Source organism: Manis pentadactyla, chromosome 8 (genome assembly GCF_030020395.1).
Source record: "Manis pentadactyla isolate mManPen7 chromosome 8, mManPen7.hap1, whole genome shotgun sequence".
Lineage (NCBI taxonomy): Eukaryota > Metazoa > Chordata > Mammalia > Pholidota > Manidae > Manis > Manis pentadactyla.
In genome coordinates, this window is record NC_080026.1 from 34,678,218 (window position 1) to 34,698,483 (window position 20,266).

The following is a 20,266-nucleotide window of genomic DNA, read 5'->3' on the forward strand; positions in this document are numbered from 1 at the left end:
AGGCATCTGCAGGAGCCAGAGCTAAATGCTCTTTCCTCCTTGCTGGCTGCCCAGATTCATGCACTCCCCTGCACACTGCACTGACCACCCTGTTGTCCCAGCAGCACTGCCACTGCTATTGGGAAGGCAGAGGGCGGCTGTGCCCACAGCAATTCCTGCAGGAGTGCCGCTGCATGGCTCATAAAGGGCTGGAAGAGGTGAGCAGCCAGCCATGGCAGACTGAGATCAGTCACTGCTGCAAGACAGGCAGAAAAGTGGCCTGGCCCACAATGATCCCAACAGAGGACCTCTACATGACTCACAAATGGCATCTGCTGACAGAGATCCCACCTGCCCTTTCTTCAACAAAGAGATTAAAAAGTTGAAAGCCACTCAGAGTTGAAGAATACAGTAACTGAAAAATACAACAGAGGGAATGAATAATAGGTTGTTCCAAGTAGAGGGGACAATTGCTATGGAAATTAGAGAACAGGAAAACAATGAAGTGGAGGAATGGAGAGAAAAAAGAATCTCTAGAAATAAGAGAATGCTAGAGAGCTGTGTGACAACTCCAAAAGAAACAATATTCACATAATAGGGGTATCAGAAGGAGAAAAGAGAGACAAAGGTGTATAAAGTCTCTTTGAAGAAATAATTGCTGAAAACTTCCTCATACCTGGGGAAGGAAACAGTTACTTAGGTTCTGGAAGCACAGAGAGTCCATAACAAAAGGAACCCCAGGAAGACAACACCAATACCTATAATAATTAAAATGACAAAGATTAAGGATAATAAGAGGGTTCTGAAAGCAGCTAGAGGGTAGCAAAAAGTACATATATCCATAAGGCTATCAGCAGATTTCTCAGCAGAAACTGTACAGGCCAGAGGGAAGTAGCATGAAATACTTAATGTATTGAAATAGAAATTCAACCAAGAATCCTCTACCTAGCAGGGGTATATCATTCAGAACTGAGGTAGAGATTAAAAGTTTCCCAGCTAAATGAAAGTTAAAACAATTCACCACCACTAAACTGGCCCTACAGGGTATGTTAAAGGAACTTCTGTAAAAGGAGATGTTCTTAAGCTTATTTTACACCAGTAAAAAGACATCCACAGTAAAGGTAGTAGACCAATTACTTATTAAGCAAGTATGAAGAAATAAAAAGCAAAGCAAAAAACCCCATAAAAATAGTACAACCAACTATATACAAATCAGTCAAGGGATACACAAAAAAATCAGATTATTAAATTTAATACATAAAATGTGGAGGAGGAAGAAGAATACAAAAGAAGAACTTTTAGATTGTGCTTGCCATACAGGGACCATCAACTTAATATTGACTGTTACATATTTAGGAAACTATCCATGAAAACTTATGGTAACTACAAACACAAAGCCAGTAATAGACACACAAAAAAAGAAATCCAATCATTACACAAAAGAAAACCCATCAAACAACAAGAATATAAGAGAGGAAGAAAGGAACAGGGAGGAACTACAAAGACCAACAATTAATAAAATGGCAATAAGTACATACCTATCATAAATTATGTTAAATGTTAAATGGATGGAATGCACCAATCAGAAGACACAGGGTGGCAGAATGGATAAAGAAACAAGACCCATCTATATGCTGCCTACAAAAGACACATTTCAGACCTAAAGACATATATACATAGACTGAAAGTGAAGGGATGGAAAAAGATATTCCATATAAATAATAGGGAGAAAAAAACAGGAGTAGCAGTATTTATATCAGACAAAGTAGATTTCAAAACAAAGAGACAAAGAAGGACACTACATAATGATAAGAGGAGTATATAATAATTATAAATATCTATGCACCCAAAATAGGAGGACCTAAATATGTAAAAGAAATACTAACAGAACTAAAGGGAGAAATAGACAGCAGCTCAATCATACCAGGAGATTTTAACATCCCACATACATCAATGGACATATCACCCTGACAGAAAATAAATAAGGAAACAGAGGCATGGAACAACACAATAGAACAGATGGAATTAACAGATATACACAGAACATTCCACCCAGAAGCAGCGGGATACACATTTGTCAAGTGCACATGGAATGCTATTCAGATTAGAACACATACTAGGCTACAAAAAGAGCCTTAATAAATTAAAAAAGATTGAAATTGTATCAAGCAAATTTTCAGACCACAGTGGTATGAAACTAGAACTCAACTGCACAAAGAGAACACCACAAACAAATGGAGGCTAAATAACATGCTTCTAAGTAGTCAATGGATCAATGACCAAATCAATGTAGAGATCAAGCAATACATGGAGACAAATGAAAACAAATATACAACAGTCGAAAATTTGTGGAACGCCACAGAAGTGGTTTTAAGAGGAAGTACATAGAAATACCTCAAGAAACAAAAACAATCCCAAATAGACTGTCTAAACTCACAATTAAAGAAACCAGACAATGAAGAACAAATGAAACCTGAAGTTAGTAGATGGAGGAACATAATAAAGATCAGAGCAGAAACAAAATAGAGAAGAATAAAACAGTAGAATAAAATAAAAACCAGAGCTGGGTCTTTGAGAGAATAAACAGAATAGACAAACCACTAGCCAGACTTATCAAGAAAAAAAAAAAAGAGTACACAAATAAAATCAGAAAGAAAAAGGAATAGTCACAGCAGATACCACAGAAATACAGAATTATTAGGGAATTATATGAAAAATTATATGTCAGTAAGTCAGATAACCTAGAATAAATAAACAAATTCCTAAAAAAGTACAACATTCAAAGACTGATCCAGGAAGCAGGAGAAAATCTGAACAGACCAATTACATGTAACAAAATTGAACTGGTAATCAAAAAATTCCAAATAAAACCACAGGACCAGATGGCTTCACAGTTGAATTCTACCAAACATTTAAAGGAGAGCAGTACCCATCCTTCTTAAAGTATTCCAAAGAGTAGAAGAGGAGGGAATACTTCCAAACTCATTATATGAGGCTGGCATCATGCTAATACCAAAACCAGACAAAGATACTACAATAAAGAAAATTACAGACCAATATCTCTGATGAACACAGATTCAAAACTCCTCAGCAAAATATTAGCAAACCGAATTAAAAAATACATCAAAAGGATCATCCATCATGACCAAGTGAGATTTATTCCAGGGATGTAAGATGGTACAATATTTGTAAATACATCAGTTTTATATACCACATTAACAAAAGGAAGGACAGAAACCGTATCATCATCTCAACAGATGCTGAAAAAGCATTTGAAAAACTTCAACATACATTCATGATAAAAACTCTTAACAAAGTAGGTATAGAGGTTATGTACCTCAACACAATAAAGGCCATATACAAACCCACAGCTAACAGCATACTCAGTGGTGAAAAGCTGAAAACTTTTCCTCTAATATCAGGCAAAACTAGGATGTCCACTCTAACCATTTTCATTCAACATACTACAGGAGGTCGTAGCCATGACAATCTGACAAGATAAAGAGATAAAAAGGTATTCAAACTGGTAAGGAAGAAGTAAACCTATCACCATTTGTAGGTGACAGGATACTATATATAGAAAACCCTAAAGACTCCACCAAAAAACTATTAGAACTAATAAATCTTAGATTCACCAAAGTTGCAGGATACAAAATTAGTACACAGAAATCTGTTGTGATCCTATATACTAACAACAAACTAGCAAAAGAGAAATCAGGAAAAGAATTCCATTTACAATTCTATCAAAAAGTATAAAATACTTAGCAATAAACCTGACCAAGGAGGTGAAAGACCTGTACTCTGAAAACTGTTAAGAAACTCATGACAGAAATTAAAGAGGACACAAATAAACACAAATCGATCCCATGCTCATGGACAGGAAGAATTAATACTGTCAAAATAGCCATCCTGCCCAAAGCAATTTACAGATTCAGTGCAATCCCTATCAAAATTCCAACAGCTTTTTTCAGAGAACTATATAACAAATAGTTCTAAAATTCATATTGAACCACAAGAGTTTCCAAATAGCCAAAGCAATCCTAAGAAACAAGAGGAAAGCTGGGGGATTATGCTCCCTGACTTCAAATGGTACTACAAAGCTTCAATAATCAAAACAATATGGTACTGGCACAAGAACAGACCCATAGATCAATGGAACAGAACACAGAGCCGAGATATAAACCCATGCATATACAGTCAATTCATATATGATAAAGGAGCCATAGCCATGAACATACAATGGGGAAAAGACAGTCTCTTTAATAACTGGTGTTGGGAAAACTGGACAGCTACATGCAAGAGAATGAAACTGGGTGACTGCCTAACTCCATACATGGAAGTATCTGAAATGGATCAAAGGCCTAAATGGAAGACATGAAACCATAAAACTCTTGGAAGAAAACAGAGGCAAAACTCTATTGAACGTAAGTATGAGCAATTTTTGTCCTGGATAAATCTCCTTGGGCAAGGAAAACAAAATAGAAAATGAACAAGTAGGACCAAATCAAATGAAAAAGCTTCTGTACAGCAAAGGACACTGTCAACAGAACAAAAAGGGAACCTACAGTATGGTAGAATATATTCACAATGAATTTATCTTTGAAGGGGGCAACATACAAAATATATAAAGAGCTCACATACCTCAATACCAAAGAAAACAACCTGATTAAAAAATGGGTGGACAACCTTAAAAGATATTTCTCCAAAGAGAAAATACGGATGTGAAAAGATGCTCCACATCACTAATCATCAGGGAAATGCAAATCAAAACCATAATGAGATATCACCACATAAGTTAGGATGGCCTCTACTGAAAAGATTAGAATTTACAAGTTGATGAGGAAGGGGAGAAATGGGAACCCTCCTACACTGTTGGTGGGAATGTCAAAAGGTGCACCCACTGTGAAAAACAATACAGAGGTTCTTTAAAAAATTAAAAATAGGTAATACTGAAGGCAGAGCCAAGATGGCGGTGTGAGTAGAGCAGCGGAAATCTCCTCCCACAACCACATATATTTATGAAAATATAAAAGACAACTCTTCCTAGATAAGAGACCAGAGGACACAGGACAACATCCAGACCACATCCACACCTGCGAGAACACAGAGCCTCGTGAAGGGGGTAAGATACAAGCCCTGGCTGGAGGGACATGAGCGCCCCTCCCCCCAACTCCCAGCGAGAGGAGAGGAGTCAGAGCGGGGAGGGAGAGGGAGCCCAGGTCGGCTGAACACCCAGACCCAGCCATCTGGACCAGAGCGCAGACACAGTGCATGCGTGCAGTCCTGGATACTAGGGAAACAGGGCAGTAAGACCAGTGAGCGGGTCCCTGAGGCCGACGCCGGAGAACAAAGAAAGGCAAGTGGCTTTATAAAAAAAAATTTTTTATTTAATTTTTTTTTTTTGTGGTTGTTTTGTTTTGGCGAGTGCTTTTTGGAAGTCTTAAAGGGACAGGGCAGGACACTTAGCCTAGAGGCAGGGAATCTGGGGATCTTTGGGCACTCTAACCCCCTGGGCAGCAGGGAGCACGGAGGCCCATCACGTAGATGAATAGCCTCCCGGTGGCTCCCCCTCCAACGCGGCTCCACCACTTTGGAGCAGCTGCCCGAGCTAGGCCACGCCCACAGCAACAGCGGAGATAAACTCCATAGCAGCCGGGCAGGAAGCAGAAACCCTGTCTGCGCGCAGCTACCCAGCACAAGCCACTAGAGGTCGCTGTTCTCCCAGGAGATGAAAGCCACAAACCAACAAGAAAGGATATTCTTCCAGCCGCCACTCATCCCAGCTCTCCAAACTATTTCTATCACCCTGAAAAGGCAAAATTACAGGCAAACCAAAATCACAGAGACGACATCAGAGAAGGAGACAGACCTAACCAGTCTTCCTGACAAAGAATTCAAAATAAAAATCACAAACATGCTGACGGAGATGCACAGAAATATGCAAGAGCAATGGGATGAAGTCCGGAGGGAGATCACAGATGCCAGGAAGGAGAATAAAGAAGTGAAACAAACTCTGGAAGGATTTATAAGCAGAATGGATAAGATGCAAGAGGCCATTGATGGAATAGAAACCAGAGAACAGGAACGCATAGAAGCTGACATACAGAGAGATAAAAGGATCTCCAGGAATGAAACAATATTAAGAGAACTGTGTGACCAATCCAAAAGGAACAATATCCGTATTATAGGGGTCCCAGAAGAAGAAGAAGAGAGAAAAAGGGATAGAAACTGTCTTTGAAGGAATAATTGCTGAAAACTTCCCCAAACTGGGGGAGGAAATAATCGAACAGACCACGGAAATACACAGAACCCCCAACAGAAAGGACCCAAGGAGGACAGCACCAAGACACATAATAATTAAAATGGCAAAGATCAAGAAAAAGAAAAGAGTTTTAAAGGAAGCTAGAGAGAAAAAGGTCACCTATAAAGGAAAACCCATCAGGCCATCATCAGACTTCTCGACAGAAACCTTACAGGACAGAAGAGAATGGCATGATATATTTAATACAATGAAACAGAAGGGCCTTGAACCAAGGATACTGTATCCAGCACGATTATCATTTAAATATGAAGGAGGGATTAAACAATTCCCAGACAAGCAAAAGCTGAGGGAATTTGCCTCCCAAAAACCACCTTTACAGGGAATCTTACAGGGACTGCTCTAGATGGGAGCACTCCTAAGAAGAGCACAGAACAAAACACCCAACATATGAAGAATGGAGGAGGAGGAATAAGAAGGGAGAGAAGAAAAGAATCTTCAGACAGTGTATATAACAGCTCAATAAGCGAGCTAAGTTAGGCAGTAAGATACTAAAGAGGCTAACCTTAAACCTTTGGTAACCACGAATTTAAAGCCTGCAATGGCAATAAGTACATACCTTTCAATATTCACCCTAAATGTAAATGGGCTGAATGCACCAATCAAAAGACACAGAGTAATAGAATGGATAAAAAAGCAAGACCCATCTATATGCTGCTTACAAGAAACTCACCGCAAACCCAAAGACATGTACAGACTAAAAGTCAAGGGACGGAAAAACATATTTCAGGCAAACAACAGCGAGAAGAAAGCAGGGGTTGCAGTAGTAGTATCAGACAAAATAGACTTCAAAACAAAGAAAGTAACAAGAGATAAAGAAGGACACTACATAATGATAAGGGGGTCAGTCCAACAAGAGGATATAACCATTCTAAATATATATGCACCCAACACAGGAGCACCAGCATATGTGAAACAAATACTAAGCGAACTAAAGGGGGAAATAGACTGCAATGCATTCATACTAGGAGACTTCAACACACCACTCACCCCAAAGGATAGATCCACAGGGCAGAAAATAAGTAAGGACACGGAAGCACTGAACAACACAGTAGAGCAGATGGACCTAATAGACATCTATAGAACTCTACATCCAAAGCAACAGGATATACAATCTTCTCAAGAGCACATGGAACATTCTCCAGAATAGAGCACATACTAGCCCACAAAAAGAGCCACACCAAAATCCAAAATATTGAAATTCTACCAACCAACTTTTCAGACCACAAAGGTATAAAACTAGAAATAAATTCTACAAACAAAACAAAAAGGCTCACAAACACATGGAGGCTTAACAACATGCTCCTAAATAATCAACAGATCAACGAACAAATTAAAATAGAGATCAAGGAATATATGGAAACAAATGACAACTATAACACAAAGCCTCAACTTATGGGGGACGCAGCGAAAGCAGTCTTAAGAGGAAAGTATATAACGATCCAGGCACACTTGAAGAAGGAAGAACAATCGCAAATGAATAGTCTAATATCACAATTATCGAAACTGGAAAAAGAAGAACAAATGAGGCCTAACGTCAGCAGAAGAAGGGACATAATAAAGATCAGAGAAGAAATAAACAAAATTGAGAATAATAAAACAATAGCAAAAAATCAATGAAACCAAGAGCTGGTTCTTTGAGAAAATAAACAAAATAGGTAAGCCTCTAGCCAAACTTATTAAGAGAAAAAGAGAATCAACACAAATCAACAGAATCAGAAATGAGAACAGAAAAATCACGACAGACTCCACAGATATACAAAGAATTATTAAAGACTACTATGAAAACCTATATGCCAACAAGCTGGAAAACCTAGAAGAAATGGACAACTTCCAAGAAAAATACAACCTTCCAAGACTGACCAAGGAAGAAACACAAAAGTAAACAAACCAATTACGAGCAAAGAAATTGAAACAGTAATCAAAAAACTACCCAAGAACAAAACCCCCGGGCCAGACAGATTTAGCTCGGAATTTTATAAGACACACAGAGAAGACACAATACCCATTCTTCTTAAAGTTGTCCAAAAAATAGAAGAGGAGAGAATACTCCAAAACTCATTCTATGAAGCTAACATCACCCTAATACCAAAACCAGGCAAAGACACCACCATAAAAGAAAATTACAGACCAATATCCCTGATGAATGTAGATGCAAAAATACTCAATAAAATATTAGCAAGCCGAATTAAAAAATATATCAAAAGGATCATATACCAGGACCAAGTGGGATTAATCCCAGACATGCAAGGATGGTACAATATTCAAAAATCCATCAACATCATCCAAGACATAAACAAAAAGAAAGACAAAAACCACATGATCATCTCCATAGATGCTGAAAAAGCATTTGACAAAATTCAACATCCATTCATGATAAAAACTCTCAGCAAAATGGGTATAGAGGGCAAGTACCTCAACATAATAAAGGCCATTTATGATAAACCCACAGCCAACATCATACTGAACAGCGAGAAGCTGAAAGCTTTTCCTCTGAGATCGGGAACAAGACAGGGATGCTCACTCTCCCCACTGTTATTTAACATAGTACTGGAGGTCCTAGCCACGGCAATTAGACAAAACAAAGAAATACAAGGAATCCACATTGGTAAAGAAGAAGTCAAACTGTCACTGCTTGCAGACGACATGATATTGTACATAAAAAACCCTAAAGACTCCACTGCAAAACTACTAGAACTGATATTGGAATACAGCAAAGTTGCAGGATACAAAATTAACACACAGAAATCTGTGGCTTTCCTATATACTAACAATGAACCAAAAGAAAGAGAAATCAGGAAAACAATTCTACTCACAATTGCATTAAAAAGAATAAAATACCTAGGAATAAACCTAACCAAAGAAGTGAAAGACCTATACCCTGAAAACTACAAGTCACTCTTAAGAGAAATCAAAGGGGACACTAACAAATGGAAACTCATCCCATGCTCGTGGCTAGGAAGAATTAATATCGTCAAAATGGCCATCCTGCTCAAAGCAATATACAGATTTGATGCAATCCCTATCAAATTACCAGCAACATTCTTCAAAGAACTGGAACAAATAATTCAAAAATTCATATGGAAACACCAAAGACCCTGAAAAGCCAAAGCAATCCTGAGAAAGAAGAATAAAGTAGGGGGGAATCTCACTCCCCAACTTCAAGCTCTACTACAAAGCCATAGTAATCAAGACAATTTGGTACTGGCACAAGAACAGAGCCACAGACCAGTGGAACACATTAGAGACTCCAGACATTAACCCAAACATATATGGTCAACTAATATTTGATAAAGGAGCCATGGACATACAATGGGGAAATGAGAGTCTGTTCAACAAATGGTGCTGGCAAAACTGGACAGCTACATGTAGGAGAATGAAACTGGACCATTGTCTAACCCCATACACAAAAGTAAATTCAAAATGGATCAAAGACCTGAATGTAAGTCATGAAACCATAAAACTCTTAGAAAAAAACACAGGCAAAAACCTCTTAGACATAAACATGAGTGACCTCTTCTTGAACATATCTCCCTGGGTAAGGAAAACAACAGCAAAAATGAACAAGTGGGACTATATCAAGCTGAAAAGCTACTGTACAGCAAAAGACACCATCAATAGAACAAAAAGGTACCCTAGAGTATGGGAGAATATATTTGTAAATGACAGATCCGATAAAGGCTTGATGTCCAAAATATATAAAGAGCTCACACACCTTAACAAACAAAAAACAAATAATCCAATTAAAAAATGGGCAGAGGAACTGAACAGACAGTTCTCCAAAAAAGAAATACAGATGGCCAACAGACACATGAAAAGATGCTCCACATTGCTAATTATCAGAGAAATGCAAATTAAAACCACAATGAGGTATCACCACACACAAGTAAGGATGGCTGCCATCCAAAAGACAAACAACAACAAATGTTGGCGAGGTTGTGGAGAAAGGGGAACCCTCCTACACTGCTGGTGGGAATGTAAACTAGTTCAACCATTGTGGAAAGCAGTATGGAGGTTCCTCAGAATGCTCAAAATAGAAATACCATTTGACCCAGGAATTCCACTCCTAGGAATTTACCCTAAGAATGCAGCACTCAAGTTTGAAAAAGAGAGATGCACCCCTATGTTTATCGCAGCACTGTTTACAATAGCGAAGAAATGGAAGCAACCTAAGTGTCCATCAGTAGATGAATGGATAAAGAAGATGTGGTACATATACACAATGGTATATTACTCAGCCGTAAGAGGAAAACAAATCCTACCATTTGCAACAACATGGATGGAGCAAGAGGGTATTATGCTCAGTGAAATAAGCCAGGCAGAGAAAGACGAGTACCAAATGATTTCACTCATCTGTGGAGTATAAGAACAAAGAAAAAACTGAAGGAAGAAAACAGCAGCAGAATCACAGAACCCAGGAATGGACTAACAGTTACCAATGGGAAAGGGACTGGGGAGGATGGGTGGGTAGGGAGGGATAAAGGGGGGGGAGGAAGATAGGGGGTATTATGATTAGCATGCATAATGGGGGGGATGGGAGAAAGGGGAGGGCTGTACAACACAGAGAAGACAAGTAGTGATTCTACAACATTTTGCTATGCTGATGGATAGTGACTGTAAAGGGGTTTGTGGGAGGGACCTGGTATAGGGGAGAGCCTAGTAAACATAATATTCTTCATGTAATTGTAGATTAATGATAACAAAAAAAAAAGAAAAAAAAAGGAAAGAAAAGGGGGATTTCTCCCTGACAGGATAAAACTAACTGTAAATCAACGATTAAAGCATGCTTTAAATATCCTTAATTTTGATCATTTAAAGGGTGTCAGATGATCAGCTATGGAAGTACATTTTTCTGATAATATTCCTTTCTCTTAAAAAAAAAAAGCAGTTCCTGTGTGGTGATCTCCAATAAGTTCTTCACAATGATATAAAGGGCATATGAAAGTGTGGGCAAAGGGTTTGTTTATGTTTATACAGAGGATCAATGCCTAATTTGGCTACCCAGAAAACGAATTAAGATACGATATGAAGAGGAACTTCCAACATCAACATTCTATGGAAGGGTCATTCCAGAAGATGAACATCAAAACACTTCAACAAAGATCCTGGCGCTGTTGCAGTTGTAGCTGCATTCATCCCACTGGTTGCTGGACTTGCCATTGGAATGAAGAAGGAGATATCTAAGCTGGCCTGTGCATACAGTAAAACAACAAATTTGACTGGATCTATACTGTCGGAACTCAACCAAGAATTAGGAGAAGTGCAAGTTGCAGCGCTCCAAAATCTTACGACTACAGACTATCTACTGTTAAAAGAACATATGGGATGTGAACAGTTCCCAGGAATGTGTTGTTTTAATTTGTCTGATTTTTCTCAAACTATTCAAATTCAGTTAGACAATATCCATCATATCATTCATAAGTTTTCACAAATGCCTAGGGTGCCTAACTGGTTTTCTTGGTTTCACTGGAGATGGCTGGTAATTGTATGTCTTCTTTGGTTATGTAGCTGTATTCCTATTATGTTAATGTGTGTGCGCAACTTAATTAGTAGTTTAAAACCTATACATGCTTAAGTTACTCTACAAGATATGTCAAAGAAATACTTATTCTTCCCATGTTTTCTTCCGTCTGCTACTTCTATAGTTTTTCTTCTTCCTTCCTAATTACAACCCTTAAATAGAATTTGTGCCTCAGATTGAATTAACCGAGTATCATAATTCTTCCAAGTGGTAAAGATGCCTCAAGACAAATGCTGGGCATAAAAATGCAAAGAAGTAAAAAGCTAACCTTTTCAAACAATATTGCTTCTCTCTCACTAACCAACTTTACATTTCCCTGTATGGCCCCGGAAGATGACTGGTTAGCCAGAGACGGGTAAGATTCCTCAAGGGAGGAACAACCTAAGACAGGCACAGTTGCAGGGGGGTCATCAGGTGAGAAATTGGGGATCAACAGAGGTGAGGCTTAGATCCCCACCCCCGTTTTGAGAGAAATCTTCTGCATCCGTGGATGTTTTATTGCCCTTGTCTAGCTTGGATTAATACTTAGTCTATAGGCACACACCTGATCATCTACATTTGCCCTCTTACAGCACTAAACTGTTTTCTACCTTTTCTTGCATCTACCTACCACTTCAGAATTTTATTAAAAAATAATAATAACAATAATAATAAGGGAGAAATGTGATATTTCACATATAAATCAAGTATAAAAATCAAATGAATATTCATGTTTGATCTGATTGTTTATAGTTCATAATGCGTGATCAAAACTGGAGGTTTCTGTGATGACTGCCCTTGCCCTGTTCACCATGCAAGAACTTATTCACTATGTAAGAATTTGTTCACCATGTAAGAACTTGTTCGTTATGCTTCAGAAGATTGGAGACTGCTGAGAACTAGCCTTGGGGTTGATTAATGATTGTGCATTGAGTTCCCTATACAGAATTTTATTGTTGTTAACAACCATTTGATCAATAAATATGAGAGATGCCCTCTCAAAATAAAAAAAATTAAAAAAAAAAAAAAAAAAGAAATGCCGGAGAGGAGCCAAGACAGCGGCATGAACAGGGCAGGGAAATCTCCTCCCAAAACCATATATATTTTTGAAAATACAATAAATACAGCTATTACTAAAAGAGAGACCAGAAGATACAGTACAACAGTCAGGCGACATCTACATCTGCGAAAACTCAGCACCTTATGAAGGGGGTAAGATACAAGCTGCGGCCTGGCAGGACCTGAGCGCCCCCCCAACCCCAGCTCCCCGGCAGGAGGAAAGGAATCAGAGCGGGGAGGGAGTGGGAGCCCAGGACTGCTAAATACCCAGCCCTAGTCATCCGCACTGGAAGGGCAGACACACAGTGCATGGTGTGCTGGATATTAGGGAAACGGAACAGTAAAATCTGCGAGTGGGTCCCCACAGCTGGCGCCCCTCAGACAAAAGAAAAGTGAGTGCTTTTTGAAAGTCTTAAAGGGACAGGGGCCTCACAGCTGGACGGAAGCGACCTGATACACTCAGCTCAGCAGCTGGGAATCCTGGGGAACTCTGGGCACCCTAACTCCATGTGAGGCAGCGCAGCTATGAGGCCCATCATGGCGATAAATAGCCTCCTGTCAATTCCCCTCTGGCGTGGCCCTGCCATAGCAGGGGAGCAGCATGAGAGCGGCCCCGACCACCGCAGGCGCCCAGAGCCTCCTCCACAGCCGCCTGGGCCAAACTCAGAGGCCTCACCGGTGCGAGGCTGCCCAGCTCAAGCTGCTAAGGATCGTCATTCTCGCAGGAGAGGAAGGCGACCAGCAAGCAAGATGGAACTTTGTTCTCCAAGCTGACACACATGCCAACTGCGCAGGACTACCTCTATCACCATGAAAAGGCAGAAGAATTTGATCAAGACAAGAATAACCCAGACAATCCCTGAGAGGGAGCCTGGGGAGATAGATTTAACCAATTTTCCCAAAAAAGACTTCAAAATAAAGGTCATAACCATGCTGATGGCCCTGCAGAGAAATATGCAAGAGCTAATGGATAAAGCTGGGAGGGAGAATACAGAAATAAAAACAATCTCTGGAAGGACTTAAGAGCAGACTGGATGAGGTGCAAGATGCCATTAATGGAATAGAAATCAGAGAACAGGAATGCAGAGAAGCTGAGGCAGAGAGATAAAAAGATCTCCAGAAATGAAAGAATATTAAGAGAACTGTGTGACCAATCCAAACAGAACAATATTCACATTATAGGGGTACCAGAAGAAGAAGAAGAGAGAGAAAAAGGGTAGCAGGTGTATTTGAAGATATAATTGCTGAAAACTTCTCCAAACTGGGGGAGAAAATAGTCTCTCAGACCACAGAACTCCCAACAGAAGGGACCCAAGGGACACAACAGCAAGACACATAATAATTAAAATGACAAAGATCAAGGACAAGGACAGAGTATTAAAGGCAGCCAGAGAGCGAAAAAAGGTCACCTACAAAGGAAAACCCATCAGGCTATCATCAGATTTCTTAACAGAAACCTTACAGGCCAGAAGAGAATGGTATGATATATTTAATGCAATGAATCAGAAAGGCCTTGAACTAACGATACTATATCCAGCATGATTATCATTTAAATATGAAGGAGAGATTAAACAGTTCCCCGACAAGCAAAAGTTAAGGGAATTTGACTCCCACAGACCACCTCTACAGGGTATTTTAGAGGCACTGCTCTAGATGGGAGCACTCCTACACTAAATAGATGTCACCAGAGGAAATACAATCACAGCAAAGAAAGCAGACCAACCAAATACTAACTAAAGGCAAAAAATCAAATCAACTACTCAGAAAAGCAGTCAAGGGAAACACAAAAGAGTACAGAATAAAACACCTAACATATAAAGAATGGAAGAGGAGGAATAAGAAGGGAGAGAAATAAAGAATCATCAGATGGTGTTTATAATAGCTCAATAAGCGAGTTAAGTTAGACAGTAAAGAAGCTAACCCTGAACCTTTGGTAACCACGAATCTAAAGCCTGCAATGGCAATAAGTACATATCTTTCAGTAATCACCCTAAATGTAAATGGACTGAATGTACCAATCAAAAGACACAGAGTAATAGAATGGATAAAAAAGCAAGACCCATCTATATGCTGCTTACAAGAGACTCACCTCAAACCCAAAGACATACACAGACTAAAAGTCAACGGATGGAAAAAGGCACTTCACATGCAAACAACAGGGAGACAAAAGCAGGTGTTGCAGTACTAGTATCAGACAAAATAAGCCTTCAAAACAAAGAAAGTCACAAGAGATAAAGAAGGACATTACATAATGATAAAGGGGTCAGTCCAACAAGAGGATATAACCATTGTAAATATATGTGCACCAAATACAGGGGCACCAACGTACATGAAACAAATACTAACAGAATTAAAGGAGGAAATAGAATGCAATGCATTCATCTTAGGAGACTTCAACACACCACTCACTCCAAAGGACAGATCCATCAGACAGAAAATAAGTAAGGACACAGAGGCACTGAACAACACACTAGAACAGATGGACCTAATAGACATCTACAGAACTCTACATCCAAAAGCAACAGGATACACATTCTTAAGTACACATGGAACATTTTCCAGAATAGACCACATACTAGGCCACAAAAAGAGCCTTAGTAAATTTAAAAAGACTGAAATCCTACCAACCAACTTCTCAGACCACAAAGGTATAAAACTAGAAATAAATTGTACAAAGAAAACAAAAAGGCTCACAAACATATGAGGCTTAACAACATGCTCCTGAATAATCACTGGATCAATGACCAAAAATAGAGATCAAGCAATATATGCAGACAAATGGCAACAATAGCACAAAGCCCCAACTTCTGTGGGACGCAGTGAAGGCAGTTCTAAGAGGAAAGTATATAGCAATCCAGGCCTTTTTAAAGAAGGAAGAACAATCCCAAATGAATAGTCTAAAGTCACAATTATTGAAACTGGAAAAAGAAGAACAAATGAGGCCCAAAGTCAGCAGAAGCAGGGACATAATAAAGATCAGAGAAGAATTAAATAAAATTGAGAAAAATAAAAGAATAGAAAAAAATCAGTGAAACCAAGAGCTAGTTCTTTGAGAAAGTAAAGAAAATAGATAAGCCCCAGACAGACTTACTAAGAGAAAAAGAGAATCTACACACATCAACAGAATCAGAAACAAGAAAGGAAAAATCACGATGGACCCCACAGAAATACAAAGAATTATTAGAGAATGCTATGAAAACGTATATGCTAACAAGCTGGAAAACCTAGAGGAAATGGACAGCTTTCTAGAAAAGTACAACCTTCCAAGACTGACCAAGGAAGAAACAGAAAATCTAAATAGACCAATTACTAGCAAGGAAATTGAAGCGGTAATCAAAAAACTACCCAAGAGCAAAACCCCCGGGCAGATGGATTTACTGTGGAATTTTATCAGACATACAGAGAAGACATAATACTCATTCTCCTTAAAGTTTTCTAAAAAACAGAAGACAAGGGACTACTCTCAAACTCATTCTATGAAGCCAGCATCACCCTAATACCAAAACCAGGCAAAGACACCACCAAAAAACAAAATTACAGACCAATATCCCTGATGAACATAGATGCAGAAATACTCAACAAAATAATAGCAAACCGAAATCAAAAATACATCAAGAGGATCACACACCATGACCAAGTGGGATTCATCTCAGGGATGCAAGGTTGGTACAACATTCGAAAATCCATGAACATCATCCATCACATAAACAAAAAGGATAAAAACCACTTGATCATCTCCATAGACGCTGAAAAAGCATTCAACAAAATTCAACATCCATTCATGATAAAAACCCTCAAAAAAATGGGTATAGAGGGCATGTACCTCAACATAATAAAGGCAATATATGATAAACACACAGCCAACATCATACTGAACAGCGAGAAGCTGAAACTTTTCTTCTAAGATCAGGAACAAGACAGGGATGCCTACTCTCCACACTGTTATTCAGCATAGTACTGGAGGTCCTAGCCACGGCAATTAGACAAAACAAAGAAATACAAGGAAACAAGATTGGTAAGGAAGAAGTCAAACTGTCACTATTTGCAGATGACATGATATTGTACATAAAAAACTCTAAAGACTCCACTGCAGAACTACTAGAATATTGGAATTCAGCAAAGTTGCAGGATACAAAATTAATACACAGAAATCTATGGTTTTCCTATACCCTAACAATGAATTAACAGAAAGAGAAATCAGGAAAACAATTCCATTCAGAATTGCATTAAAAAGAATAAAATACCCCCTTGAAACTATAAGACACTTAAGAGAAATTAAAGAGGACACTAGCAAATGGAAACTCATCCCATGCTCTTGGCTAGGAAGAATTAATATCGTCAAAATGGCCATTCTGCCCAAAGCAATATACAGATTTGATGCAATTCCTATCAAATTACCAACGACATTCTTCAATGAACTGGAACAAATAGTTCAAAAATTCATATGGGAACACCAAAGACCCTGAATAGCCAAAGCAATCCTGAGAAGGAAGATAAAGTGGGGGAGATCTTGCACCCCCACTTCAAGCTCTACTACAAAGTCACAGTAATCAAGAGAACTTGGTACTGGCACAAAAACAGAGCCACAGACCAGTGGTACAGAATAGAGACTCCAGACATTAACCCAAACATATATGGTCAATTAATATACAATAAAGGGGCCATGGACATAGAATGGGGATATGGCAGCCCTTCAACAGCTGTTGTTGGCAAAACTGGACAGCTACATGTAAGAGAATGAAACTGGATCACTGTCTAACCCCATACACAAAAGTAAATTCGAAATGGATCAAAGACCTGAATGTAAGTCATGAAACCATAAAACTCTAAGAAAAAAACATAGGCAAAAATCTCTTGGACATAAACATGAGCGACTTCTTCATGAACATATCTCTCTGGGCAAGGGAAACAAAAGCAAAAATGAACAATTGGAACTATATCAAGCTGAAAAGCTTCTGTACAGCAAAGGACACCATCAATAGAAGAAAAAGGTACCCTATAGTATGGGAGAATATATTCTAAATGACAGATCCGATAAAGGCTTGACATCCAAAATATATAAAGAGCTCACGCACCTCAACAAACAAAAAGCAAATAATCCAATTAAAAAATGGGTAGAGGAGCTGAACAGACAGTTCTCCAAAGAAGAAATTCAGATGGCCAACAGACACATGAAAAGATGCTCCACATTGGTAATCATCAGAGAAATGCAAATTAAAACCACAATGAGATATCACTTCACACCAGTAAGGATCGCCACCATCCAAAAGATGAACAACAAATGTTGGCGAGGCTGTGGACAAAGGGGAATCCTCCTACATTGTTGGTGGAATGTAAATTAGTTCAACCATTGTGGAAAGCAGTATGGAGGTTCCTCAAAAAGCTCAAAATAGAAATACCATTTGACCCAGGAATTCTACTTCTAGGAATTTACCCTAAGAATGCAGCAGCCCAGTTTGAAAAAGAGAGATGCACCCCTATGTTTATCGCAGCACTATTTACAATAGCCAAGAAATGGAAGCAACCTAAGTGTCCATCAGTAGATGAATGGATAAAGAAGAGGTGGTACATATACACAATGGAATATTATTCAGCCATAAGAAGAAAACAAATCCTACGATTTGTAACAACATGGATGCAGCTAGAGGGTATTATGCTCAGTGAAATAAGCCAGGCAGAGAAAGACGAGTACCAAATGATTTCACTCATCTGTGGAGTATAAGAACAAAGAAAAAACTGAAGGAAGAAAACAGCAGCAGAATCACAGAACCCAGGAATGGACTAACAGTTACCAATGGGAAAGGGACTGGGGAGGATGGGTGGGAAGGGAGGGATAAGGGTTGGGAAAAAGAAAGGGGTCCTTACGATTAGCATGTATAATGTGGGGGGAGGCATGGGGAGAGTTGTGCAACACAGAGAAGACAAGTAGTGATTCTACAGCATCTTACTATGCTGATGGATAGTGACTGTAATGGGGTTTGTTGGGGGGAGGTGGTGAAAGGGGCTGTCTAATGTTCCTCATGTAATTGTAGATTAATGATACCATAAAAAAAAAAAAAAAAGAAAGAAATGGCTTTCAACCTAGTAATTCCACTTCTAGGAATTTACCCGAAGGATGTAAAATCCCTGATTTGAAAAGATATACACACCCCCATGTTTACAGGTGCATTATTTACAATAGCCAAGATATGGAAACAACATAAGTGTCCAGAATAGATGAATGGATAAAGAAGATATGGTACATATACACAATGGAATATTATTCAGTCATAAAAAAGAAAGAAATTCTGCCTTATAACATAGATGGATCGAGAGGGTGTTAGGATAACTGAAACTAAGCCAGGCGGTGAAAGAGAAATACTGTATGATTTCACTTTTTTGTGGTATCTAAAAATAAAAGAAACAAAATGAACGAAATAGCAGTAGTCTCACAGACACTGAGAGGTGACTGGTGGTTATCATGAGGGAGGAGTTGGGATGGGTGTGTGCAGAGTGGGCAGGTGATAAAAGGGCACAAAAGTTCTTAAATCATTATAAAAGTTGGTCATGGCAGCATGGAAAATACAGCCAATGATCCTGTAACACCTATGTTGACAGACAGAAACTATACTAGTGGGGGTGAAGATTTAATAATATGGGTAACTGCTGAATTACTGTGTTGTATACTTGAAATCAATGTAAGATTGTACATCAATGATACTTATATATAAAAAAAAGAACAATCTAATAATTAACCTTAAGAAGCCAGAAACAAGGAGCGAATTAAAAGCAAAATGGAATGATACACGTAGAAATTAAAAATAGATGAATACATTAGTGAACTTAGCAAATGTTTAGGAAGAAATATCAATCTCACAAAAACTCTTTTTAAAAATAAAGGAGAGAACAATATCCAACTCATTTTGAGGCTAGTAGAACCCTTTCCTTACATCCTGAAAAAAACTTGTACAAGCAAACTACAGACCAATATCCTCGAACATACATGCAAAAATACTTAAGAAGGTATTAGCAAATCGAATCCAGTGATACATAAATGATACTGTATCAGGACAAAGTGGGTTATGTTCCAGAAATGAATGGCTAATTTAACATTCAAAAGTTGGTCAACAGAATTCACTATATTAACAAAGGGGAGATGTGGCATGATGACCCGAATAGATGCTGAAAAAACATTTGAAAAGATTTAAGTCATTCATGCTGAAGACTTTCTGCAAATTAGAAGAGAACTTCCTCAACCTGTCACAGTTCATGATGAAGACTGAATGCTTACCCTTAAGACTGGAAACAAGGGAAGAATATGTATAGCTCAATCTTGAACAACATTGGGGTTGGGGTGCTGACCTCTCATACAGTCAAAAATCCATGTATAAGTTCTGACTCCCCCAGAATTTAACTACAAACAGCCCATT

At 38.7% G+C, this 20,266-nt stretch overlaps 1 protein-coding gene across 15 annotated transcripts in view; it reads right to left on the reverse strand.

Moving 5' to 3' along the window:
• R3HDM1 (R3H domain containing 1) overlaps positions 1-20,266 on the reverse strand; it is a 219,605-nt gene that overhangs the window by 74,039 nt on the left and 125,300 nt on the right. The gene's annotated exons all lie outside the window — the stretch shown is intronic.